Source organism: Primulina tabacum, unplaced genomic scaffold (genome assembly GCF_025594145.1).
Source record: "Primulina tabacum isolate GXHZ01 unplaced genomic scaffold, ASM2559414v2 Contig931, whole genome shotgun sequence".
NCBI classification, from domain to species: Eukaryota; Viridiplantae; Streptophyta; class Magnoliopsida; order Lamiales; family Gesneriaceae; genus Primulina; species Primulina tabacum.
This window is the reverse complement of record NW_027459993.1, coordinates 26,444-39,524: the sequence shown is the minus strand read 5'-3', so window position 1 is coordinate 39,524 and position 13,081 is coordinate 26,444. Positions and strand designations below refer to the sequence as shown.

The 13,081-nt window shown below is 34.8% G+C and overlaps 2 pseudogenes; one reads left to right on the top strand and one right to left on the bottom strand.

Annotated features, from left to right (window-relative positions):
* The first annotated feature begins 286 nt into the window (after positions 1-286).
* LOC142535323 (transcription initiation factor IIB-2-like) lies at positions 287-4,064 on the top strand (annotated as a pseudogene).
* Positions 4,065-5,409: 1,345 nt separating this feature from the next.
* On the bottom strand, positions 5,410-11,368 carry LOC142535325 (thioredoxin reductase NTRC-like; annotated as a pseudogene).
* Between the last annotated feature and the right edge of the window lie 1,713 nt (positions 11,369-13,081).

The following is a 13,081-nucleotide window of genomic DNA, read 5'->3' as shown; positions in this document are numbered from 1 at the left end:
TCTTTTTAGGTTGTAGTTATCAGTTCCTAGTCAGCTGATTTTATGTTTTATGTTCGAATATGTCTTGTCCAATCAATGGAATTATGTTTGTGATGATCTATAAATGATAGTTTAGGTGTTAGGTAATCTGTTGGTTTGGGATTTTCTCCCCATGAAAGTGCCTACTATCGATACCTAAGTGAGTGAATTGGTTCTTGGTTTAATTCTCATTTTTTATGAGTTATTAATTGATGTTAATAATGTAATCGTGAATACAACTAACTGTAACGGTTTTTGCCTGTTTTAGGTTGAGCCTGGTCACAACCATTAAGGTGCGTGGATTTATACCCAGATTTTCTTGAATCGAGACTGGACTCTATGAATGGTTCATTCGTTGAAGTTCTACATATCAAATCGTATCACTTGCCTTCTCCATATTTAATGCCTCTCTATTATGTCTATCTATAGTTCCTTTTCCTTTTGTGCATGAGCTTACATGTGTGCGGCTTTTTTCTTTTGTTGTTGTCGATTTTATCTTTCTGGGTGAGGGATTGGATGTTACGAATGGTGCAGACACATTTGTTCATCATACGTAGTTAAAATTAATGTGCTATGATTGCTGTAAATGGTTGGATGAAGTGTTGCCTCGTAATTATTTTATGATTTATTTCATCTGTGTGCGAATATAAACCAAATCCGATTTCTTCTATGTGTGTGCAAATATAAACCAGTACATAGTTAAAATAGAGGTTCAATGACAGGCTGTAAATGGTTGAGATGAAGTGTTGCCTTGCAATTATTTTATGATTCATTTTATCTTTAGGCAAATGTAAACCCAAGTTCTCAAGATATGATATGATTCACTTTTATCTATATATAACCACATGGCATTTTGGGTGTGTAAAAGTTGGTGTGTCATGCAAAAAGCTTTTAAGTTAGCAAATATTGAATATCCATTCAATTCAAATCATTTTTTGTTTTGAAATCATTTACCTTTTTGGCATTTGGCTTATGTGGAAATTCATTTACTTGTGCGAGAAGCTGTCAAGATTACAACATTGAGTTTTTTATGGTACTTTTATTAAAGGATCGGGCTAGTGAAATATATAAAAGGTTGGAAGATCAAAAGTGCACAAGAGGAAGGAATTTAGAGGCTCTTGTTGCGGCATGTATTTACATTGCTTGTCGGCAAGAGGGCAAGCCACGCACTGTGAAAGGTGCTGCCATATTTAATTGCACATGTTGATAATCGTCATTTGCTGTTACCCTGTGCATGACGTACTCTAAACCTGTGGATCTCGATTAGAGATATGCTCCATTGTTGCTGGAGCTACGAAAAAAAATTGGCCGAGCAAAAGAATTTATTGTGAAACAGCTGAAGGTGGAGATGGGCGAATCAATGGAGATGGGCACCATTCATGCAGGGGACTACCTGGTGAGTTTGTTGAAGGAAACTTTTTTTTTTATCAGAAACTATCATTTATTTTTATTAAATCATTTTAGGTTACAAAACAACGTGGATGAGCAATCCACAAAATTACTCTTGAAATACAATCTAGAAGCTCTTCAAAAGCTAATAAAACATGTATCCCTAGCTAAGTCGGATAAATGCAGATGATACATTGGTACGATTAGCGTCCAACTCGCTACTCTGAATCTGATTTTCTCCCATAAATCCTCCCAAGAGTCTTCCATATCATTGAAAATTCTGTTATTTCGCTCCGTCCATATCGACCAAAATACACAGTGGATAATAATGCTCCAGAAACTCCCAAGGCACTTGCCATTGAGATATCCGTGCTCCATAACAAACAAATCTCTCGCATGTTGTGGAAAAGTCCACTCGAAACCCAAATGTCGCATAACCTTGATCCAAATGCGTCTTGTGAATGAACAATGAATCAATAGATGATCTTGGTTCTCCTCGTTTTCCTTGCACAAAACGCACCGCTGTGGACATAAAGCAGACCCGGGTTCCTTCTCTGCAATTTATCATTAGTTTGCAATTTTTCCAGCGCAAGTGCGCAACAATCCAAGAGAACACCTTCACCTTTTGTGGGATTGTTAAAGGAAACTATGTTGTTATTTAAATGGATTAGATAGTTCTTTAGCTATGGAATCTTTATTTAGTGATGTATATTTTATTCCAATTTTGTGAGTTACCTTGTCCTTTCATGCTTTTACAGAGACGTTTTTGCTCTAATCTTGGTATGAGCAACGAGGAAGTCAAAGCTGTCCAAGAAACAGTCCAGAAGTCAGGAGACTTTGATATAAGGTTTTCTGTCTTTTTTGAGTCAAAATTTTACACCTTCTATTGTTCCAATATCTTATCATCCTGTCACTGCGGTGGTGATCCAGCCTTGCTATTTATGTATCCAAATTTATACCTGAATTTCCAACAAAATCCCATTTCTACCCATTGATGGCAATAAAGTTGGAGAAGTATATAAACATGAATTTTGATTGGTAGTTGTTGATTATGAGTATGCCTAGAAAGAAAGAAGACGGGGAACTGAATAATGTTAAATATTTCGGAGAGAAAGTTATCATTTTTATTTTCTTTTCATAATGCCATGATATTTTTTCCTTGCTTCAACATTCAACTATTACATCCTCATAGTTTTTAGGTAAATTAGCCTTTACGTAAGCCATGCATCTTTTCATTTTTTTCCTTGCCTCAACATTCAACTATTACATCCTCATAGTTTTTAGGTAAATTAGCCTTTACGTAACCCATGCATCTTTTCAAATTGCTCTTCGAAATGAAATGAACGATTTGTAGGTTTTATAGATGTTTTATAGTTCTCTTATATTGTTGATGAATTGGCTTCTTAGGGGAACTACCATTATTCTATGCTTACAGGAGGAGTCCTATATCAATTGCAGCGGCCATAATATTTATGATTACCCATTTGTCTGCAGATTCAAAAAAACCATTGCGAGGTATTTGAATGTTTTCCATCGTTTTTATTTGCTCGTGATCCTTGGTTTAATATGGTTGTCTTATAAGTTTCAATGTATGGGCCATGTTTTGAGGCCATTTTTCCCAAAGCTTTCCTCGTTCACGGGTAAATAGACCACATATCTGATGAAGCTGATTCTTTTGTATTTCAATCCGAATTCCCTTCCAAACTGGTGTCATATCCTAAGATTTCATGGATTCCTCCGTATCGGGTCAAACCCAGGTGTAATTGTACTGCATAGAATGTGCTTCTCATAATTTCATATGAGAGCTTGAGTTCGAATTTTTTAATATTCTTGAAGCTCGAAAAATGAATTATTTCAAGCTTGAATTTGGCTCAAATTTAGATCGATTCATTAGATTCGAAGTTACTAATAGAAGGATTAATAAAGTTACGAAACTCGAATTACTATTCGAACTTGTTACCTTGTTTATATTCTAAATATTTTATAATAATAGTAATAAATATATAATCTTGTGAGTTATTAACAAAATTCTTCGGCTCTTAGAAATATGTTGGAATATTTGGAGTCTACCCAAGTTCGATAATTTCAAATCGGAATCGAATAATATTTGAACTTAGTTAGGTTGAGTAAATGCACATGTTGTCTCGATACTTTTATGTTTCTGGCTAATTTATGTGATTGTCATCATGCTTTAGAGATTGTATTTGTGTTCCGGTCCATCGGAAATCTCAAATATTATGCCTGCAGATATCTCTATCGCCACGACAGTTGCTGAAGGAACTATCAAGAATGCCTACAAAGATCTTTACCCCCATGCTGCCAAAATAATACCAGAATGGTATGCCAAGGAAAGAGACCTCAAGAATCTTAATAGTCCCAAGGCCTAAATGAGTGGCTTTTAGTGATGAAAAAAATGGACATGTATTGTCTCATTTTAGTTTAGTTGCCTGGCTAGGTACATTCTCGTAATCTACAATTTTTACTCTTGTTGCTGCAAGTTACAGGTTTCCAAAATTGAGATGGACAGTGTATCACATAATTGGGTGTTCAAGCATTATTTGCCTGTTTCTTACAGGAGAACTGGTAGGAAATATTGATTTTCAACTTTGATACTATACGATGAGACATCTTTGTGAAGTAAGAGTCATTTATGAGGATGCCATCATGTATTGTGAATAGTTTTGTTGAGATGATAAAATGGAATATGGAGCAGTTCCTCAAATTCCAAGGAAAAAACGAATTATTTTCGAAAATGCAAGTATGTTGTCCAACATTCTCATCGAAACTGTCGGTTGAATCTATGCCATACCTGAAGTATATGTTGTCATACGTTGAAACTAAATCTGTTTATGATATGTGTAGCATAAATTGACCCTAAATTGTCTATGAGAAACCTCACAAGAATAGGTAGGGGTGATCAAAATTTTCTATTAACCGTCCGAACTGAATTACACTGCATCGTTTTTCATAATATTTTATAAAAACCGTGATTAAAAATGTTAATCATAAACTGTACCGTATACGCAGTTCAGTTATTTTTTTTGCCGAGAATCGTATCAAACTGCACCGCCTAAACCGCTTACCATAATATTGGGCCTAGAATTATCATCATTCATTATATCACAACTCTCTTTAAAATTACTATTCTTACAAATAAAACTCATCTTTTTCTCAACTATTCTCCGTATTAGTATTTTATTAAAATATTTTTTTTCCTACAATATTTTGTTTGAAGTTTGAAATTAAAAAAAAAAGATAAATAGTGTAAATGTCATTTTTGTTGTGAATGTGTTGTTAAATTGTTAACTTAGTTTTGAATCTTGATTATTGTTTTATTTATTTTGATCTTTATATGTTTTGAACTATATTTTATATTTGAAGACAATAAATTGATGTTGTTTTCAAATAAATAGAATATATGCTAATATTTTTCATTAAAAAAATCGTAAACCGACCGCAACCGCTTGAAACCGCTCAAAACCGTAAGGCTAATTTTTCATGTAAAATCGCGATTAATTTTTCAAAAAACTAATCGACCGCATATGGCAATTCGGTTTGAATTTTTTTAAAAAAACCGCAAAACCGCAGCGTGATCACCTTTAAGAATAGGTGCAGTGAGTATATCATATCGATAGTGGGTTGTGTAACGTGCATGGCTTGAAGAATTACAAAGGAACAAAATGCATGATATAAAATTCACTTGCGAGTTACTACAGGTTATGGCTATATTGAACACCGATTAAATTAATTTGGAAATCAAGGAATTTATATTAATGATAAGTATTTGTTTTAACTTATTTAACAATTTTCGGATTCATGCATTAAAAATTTCGATCTAGTTCAATAATTATTCAGCTTCAACAATAAATTTCAAATCTTTAATTTAATAAAAATAAATAATCAGAAACCCATTAGGCCATTACTCAAATCTATGTACGAAAATGCCAAATCAAATGGCCAAATTTTAACTTTTAAAAAATGTTACAATGTGCTGCAAAGAAAAAAGAAATAGGGACATTATTACTTATGGAGACCATTCTGAATGTATAGTACAACTCACACCACTACCTGGAAAATACATGGCATATTCATCTACCTTTTTTTAGATATCATCAAAATTGAATCGAATTTGGAATGAGGCATCGAAAAAATGCAAAAATACAAGCCCTACGTGAGCATAGCAATGGAGCTTACACTTATTTATTTGCTTCGATTAATTCCCTGTACTCTTTCATCTTTACACCCGATATAGTCCTGCATGCAGAATATGCAAATGATGACTGATAAGCCTTGTGGTTTTCATTTACAACACCATTGAATCGAGTTGATGTAAAAATACTTGGCATGAGGAATGCAGTGGGACAAGTAGGGGTGAGGGCGGATGATTTATTTGGGTGGAGGACGCGAAACATTAATTCAAAAAAGAAAAAGATGATATAAAACATACTTGAGCATTTCTTTGTTCTTGAAAAACTGTACACAAGGTGTACCCATGATTCCAGCGGCCTCCGCAATCTCTGGATCTTCCTCAATGTCAATCTCAACAAGGTGGGACACTCTGGTCGAATTCATCTATTACCTGCCAGACCAGTTCAAGAGCACAGTTCTTCAACGACCAATATAAACTGTGGATTCAAATTTTTAAGGGGTGCATCATAATCAAACATAAGCACTTCGTGTTTCATAGTTTCTCTATTTCATCTGCTTTGGTAGGGTCCAGCAGTCTTCAGATTTCCGTTTCTTACAAGGAATCATAGCCACATTATAGAATAGCTATTTTGGGTCCTAATTAAAAATATTATTTTGGACATAATAACGACAATTGAATCAAGGTGATGAAAGCAAATATTACCCCCTGAATAATCATTACCTTCAAAGAAATTTTTTCCTATATAATTTCTATTCTTACAACTATCACAAATGGTAACGAGTCTCGTCTCGAAAAATAAAGCATTATACATCACACAGGCCAACATGTTTTACCTAATTATTTATTAGAAAACTCTAAAAACAAAGCTAAACATTAGATGAAAACAGAGAGTAAGAAAACTGTGAATGTAAAAAGGTACATTAATAATTATTTTATGAAAATGGGTGAATAATTTAGAGACAGTTTCTTCTCAAGTTGGAGTGAATGACTCACCTTGCTAAGAATTGGTTTCAATGTCCGACAAGGACCACATGTAGGTGCTGTGTATAGAACGCAAACAACTCTTTGGCTTTCATGATACAACTTCCGTAAAGCATACTGCATAGGGAAAAAGACTTAAAAATTACAACATTAATTTCAATGAGCGGGGTGATTTTAGAAGCATATGGACCCGGGTCTCATACCTGGCCCTTGTGCTTTGTGAGTGTAATATCAAAACCTTCTATTACATCTCTGTCAGTGAGTTCTTTCTTAACCTCTTCAGTGGCCGGCTGCAAAAGTGAAACAGATGGAAACAATATATTATTCGTCACATTTAGATTTTGCAATTGCAACACAATCATCGATTCTCATTTGTCCTTTTGCCTTTCCAGTGACTTTGCATAAGACGATTAACATGGTTTTGCACGTTTATTTACACAAGCCGATTTTAAGCTGAATATGGTCCACGGAACCTTACATTATCTGCAGAAGGCAGCTTATAAACTACAGAATCGGAAGCATTCTCACAGATGTAGTTGTTTTTTTGTGCATGGGAAGTGTGTCCTGATGGACAAATATTCTCCATTAGCGGATCCAAAAAATTGTACCTACCTGGTGAAATTCGATCAGCAGACCTTTGCTTGTAAGATACCTTTCCACTGATAAAGCTGCAATACATCCTGATCCAGCTGCCGTTACTGCTTGTCTCCATTCATGATCCTAGTCACAGATAACAAAATTGTGATACTAAAACAGAAACAAGAGAAGCATAACTAAGATGGATGCAACTGAAGAATAAAAATATAAAAATCAAACTAAGAAATCCTTGTTGCAGATGCTTGGTCTCAATCGGGGCAAATCACACGGACATACTAGCCATAATATTTTATATTATACCACTCACAAACTCTATTATGAAGAAGTTTCACAGAAAAATTATTGGCGAAAATGAACCATGTCCAACATTGCCTATAACACAATGGGGAAAACCATCCTCAACTGGAAAATCCAGCACTAAATTGATCCATGGATGATTTGGGGAATAATGCCTGAGGCATGTGTCGAGGCACTGAGACCTGTAGTTTGAGTGCAGAATAGACTTTCTCCAAGAATACAAATATGGATAATGCACTAAGTCAAATTAACAAAGCACAATTGTAACAATAAGCATAAATAGTATGGAAAGATTAATCACACTGAATGATGCAGGAAAATAAATATTCTAGACATATTTTACCTGCACATCTCCAGCAGCAAATACACCTTCCACTGAAGTATTTGCAGAACCCTCATCAACCAAAATATAGCCTGCAGCATCAAGATCAACTTGTCCTTCCAACAACTGGCTATTTGGCGAATGACCTATCCATAGAATAAGCCTTTTGCGTCTAAAACTGATTCTTCTTTAGTATTGACGTTTCTGATCAATATGCCCGACATCTGCCCTTTCGTGTTGCTGACGACATCCACGGTTTCAGCATTGAAATGGACGGTGACATTTGGGTTGTTAAATACTCTGAAACATTCGCCATAATCAACCTGTTAAGCAAACATTCAGGGACCTGAAAGACAGTCAAGAGAAAACATACATGGAAGACATGCAGAAAATTCAATTAGTTGGTACAAAATTTAAAATATCATGAATAAAAACATGAAAACAGACAGCCCATCCAGACATCATAATGCCACAAAATCAAGAGGAGCTATTCAAGTGCTTTGACCTGATAAACTATCACGTCAATATTTCCACTTCGTGATACAACCAGGAAGCATTAACCAACAATGGCTAAGCGAAGCAAAAATCAGTATAAAAAAGATACATCATCAAATTCAAGACACCACATCTCAAGAGACAAAGAGCTATATACTTCTAAATGAAACAAATATATGAATTCTTCACAAATCAATATATCTTTCTTAACGAAGTTGCAATTTGCAACAACAGTCATCACAGACTTCAACAAATATGGAAAAAAAAAGTAAAGGTTTATTTCACTTCCAAAGAGGTTGAGTTGCTCGACCAACAATTATTTATTGATTTTTTAGATTCCTGTATAGGAGGCAGAATTAGTATAATAATGTGGAAAATTAGAACTGCTGTTTTACACCTCTCTATACATACGTAACAAGCCACTGGCCAACTTGATGAACTGAGAATGAATCCACATAACCCTACACGAAAAACCTATTTTCTTTCTATCATTAGCTTTCAAGAGAAGATCGTTCACCGCAAAATAGATATCCAATGCAAGAAGAAACCTTAATAATAAACTTGCCAGAAAAGTGCACAGGAGAGAGAATGACTGGGTTCAGGTGCCCTTATTACATCTTATGCAGCGTAAGAATTAGCAAAAGAAAGGAGGTTCAGGATATTCTGGAGATAAATTTAATGTGAAAACTCCAAATTGAGTAGGTCTCTTGTGAGACGGTCTCACGAATCTTTATCCGTGAGACGGGTCAACCCTACCGATATTCACAATTAAAAGTAATACGCATATAAAGTAACAATTTTTCATGGATGACCCAAATAAGAGATTCGTCTTACAAAATACGACACGTGAGACCGCCTCATACAAGTTTTTGCCCTCCAAATTTACACAAAAGAGTAGGAAGAAAGAACCAGATTTCTGAACAAAATTTTCCTGACATTTAAAAGAGGAAAGACTAATTAAGAAAGAGTTCCCCCATGGACAATATATTCCACTAATGATTTTCAGATTATTCATTAATTGAATTAATTCATTACAAGAGCAAATCAAACAAATGAGCAGATGTGTCAGAAGTATACAATCTGCTCACCTATCTTGCATTGCTTTTGATGCCCTCAGTTGGTCCCTACGAACAAGCAAGTGGACATGACGAGCATACTTGGTCAAGTATAATGCTTCCTCTGTTGCTGTATCACCTCCACCAACCACAGCAAGGACTTGACCTTTAAACAATGGGGATGCCCCATCACAGATTGCACATGCACTTATTCCTCTACTCCAGAATTCATCTTCTCGAGGTAATCTCAGCCTCTTTGCAGTTGCTCCAGTAGCATATATGATACTGTTGCATTTTACCTGAAAAACAGGACAACCAGTGGTGCAATTCAAGTTTCAAGTACAATTGTTTTTGCCAATTTGCAAAAGTAAAATCTGTCGTCAGATGGAAATCGTGCTCCTTAAATGATGACTTAGTAAATTGATGACATCTCAACAAAAGAAGAGCTAAAAAACTACAGTTTCTATAATTGCACATATTTAAGTATTATTTAATCATAATATTCTTGAATCTGATGACACATAACATTCACAAGGATTTATGGACCATGCAACTTCAAATGTGTATTTAATAGTGTGAGGGTACTCGATATGAAAACTAACATTTGTCAGATGAAATGGCTATTGGATACGCAGCCTAAACCTCAACAGGTGGATGAAGTAATGCCATAAAATGTAACTGTCTGAGCTACTCCAGAGAATAGCATGGTATTATCATGCTGATCCATTTTAGGAGAAACATGACAACACAACCAATATTTCAAATGCTACGGATCCTCATCCAGACACTGTGGAAATCGCAGGCATTAAAATAGCGTATATACTAAATCACAACATAAGAATCATATTTATCAAATGTTATAAGAAAACTTCACGTGAGAAACTCATATTTCTATTTTATATCAATATCAAGTGTCATGCATAATGCCCTCAATTTGATGCCAACATGAAATGTTTGTCCAACTAGTGCAACATTTAGTGCTGGTTATCAAAGATGCTATCCACTGCAAGAATGTATCACCTTGCGATCACTACTTTTCACTGTAAAAGGTCTGTTATTCACGTCAATGAATTCGACATCTTCTTGAAACAATTCAGCTCCCCAACGCTCAGCTTGCCTTCGCATCCTGGTCAAATGAGGACAACCAAGACAACAATCTTCTTTGCTTCAATGCAAATAATGTGAATATCAGTAAGGACCAATGACGGTCAGATATATACCTATCCATTAAGTCTGGACCAGTTATTCCATCTGGAAAACCAGGAAAATTTTCCACTTCAGTGGTGGTCATCAATTGGCCCCCTGGAACACCACCTACTTGGTATCCCTCAAATACTACAGGCTTCAAATTAGCTCGAGCCGCATATATAGCTGCTGTGTACCCTGCAGGACCTGATCCTATAATTACCCATTCTCAAGATCCTGGGCTGCCAAAGGAAAGGAAATCAATACATTTAAAGAGTATATACACAACTTAATTTCAACTCAAACTCTGAAAATTCCTTATTTCTGCATAAAAAATGAATAACACAGCGATCAGGATTTGTGCTTGTAGCAACATTTTGCTTCTAATCAGAACAAACCATTGCTTGCAGCCTCAACAGCAGAAAATTTCAACATAACCTCAAAATGCACAGAAATTTATTGAACTATAAACAGAACCAGGCTGCATTAGCACACGCATAAAACAGAATAAGAGACCTGAAGAGGTAGGCTGTTCTTCCGCGGAGGAGGCGCGAAAGGTGCGACCAGGAAAACGGCGAGTTAAGCGAGTCGAAACACCAGCGGAACCGAGCCGATAGTCCGGCGGGCGCGCCGAACCACCTTTGAAGAAGATCAGATTGGCCCGAGCCGGAAGAAGAACGCTGTAGAGAGTGGAAGGGGTGGCCATTGAGGAGATAGGTACTGGCTGAGCCGATTGGGCGGCGGCTCGTATCCGGAATGCCGCCTCGAAATCAGCTCCGGCTCTGGATACGACGGAGTTTGCTAGCTTGGGAGAGGGAGCAATGGCCATTGGTTTTGGAGAATGGATAACATGTTGAACATATAGTGAGGTTCAAAACCAGAGGCTTATTAGTATTTGCTCTGTCACTCATAATCTGTACCACATTTTTCTAAATAATAATAATTATTAAATTAATTGTAAATCTTATTATATAATTTATTAAATATTTTGAAGATTAATTTTCATTTTATATTTAATGTATGTATGATTTAAGAAGGAATCAACCTTTTTTTCTTCCATAATTTAAAGAGTTTGTTAGGTAAGCTTATTTTCAACCTCTAATAATAAATAAATACTTGTTTACACATAGACAATAAATAGAAATAAATTTGCATAATAATGTTATAATGTTGGGTACACTTTTATGGGTAACTAACAAAATGTGAACTTTTAATATCCAAAATTTAATGATAATGTCATGTAAAGTTTAATTAGTCTATGACCTTCGAATGGAAGGTCTTTCGCTTTACATAAACTAATAGTTAGTTATAATAATGTAACTTCAATTCCTTTAACTTTATAGCAGCTCAAACGTCACATTTTGATTAATGTACTGATATGGACAATTCTTATTTCTCCACAATTCTCTTTGCATGATTGCATGCATTGCAATATTTCAAAATCGAATATGTGAACTTGTTCTGATATCAATTATATGATCAAATGGTTATCGATTTTTTTAAAAAATATAGCTAATGGTAACGATAAAACTTTTTTTTTTAAAAAAAATCGTATAGCAATTCAAATATCATTTTTACGTATTTTCATAGCAAGACGATTATTGTTTCCCAACATATGTTCAATAAATTGTAAACGGCTCTCTAGTTAGCTTAACGATATGATTTAATTTAATACTCACAGCTTATAGAGTATTGATTTTTAGATTAGGAAAAAATATTATATATGTTAGGCAAAGCATGCACATTTAAAAAGAAATGAATTGACAATTAAATTGGAAGTCAATGAATCTCAGCTGCCGTATGATATTAAGAACCTTCCGACACGTTTTGATTAGTGAATAATACTCAATTAAAAAATATTTACATATGAAACACTTCTCAAAATCCCAAAAATATAAAAGAAAAGTTTTTTTTTCTATTAAAAAATAAATACATTAAATTACGCAATTACCCGCTCATCCGTTTTTTTTTTAAATAATAATCATCGCAATTGTAACACCAACACCATTATATTAGACTTTAAATAATATATGTCACAATATTTTTTAAATTTATTAAAAATAATTTTATTTTTAATCAAAAAATTCTTCAGTTTTTAACTATCGGATCTTTTTTTTGAAATAAAAACTGCAAATACACATGTTATACGATTAACACTGCACATTATATTGTACATCAAAGTGAGGTCTCAACTAAGGGTACAAATTAGGGATGATAATGGGACGGGGCGGGGGCGATATGCCTTCCTCATCCCCGTCTTCGAATATAAACGCGTCTTGATTCTCCCCCTCAATCCCGTTTTTTCAAATTGGGGATTCTCCTTCTCCATCTCGCGGGGATTAAGTTTCCATCCCGCCCCAATTACTGTTCTATCTATTTGGGAAATCCTCATCCTCGACTATGCGAGAATTAAGAAGGTGTTTGACTAAACTTATTTAAAACATCTTATAAACTGTCAAACAACTTATTTTGACAGCATATAATTTGTTTGTAACCTTTTTTTATCAAACAAAGTATGAAAATTTATGAGTTCTGAAACAACTTATAAGTTGTTTTTTAGAGCTTATAAACTCTGCAAACCACATTTAAATC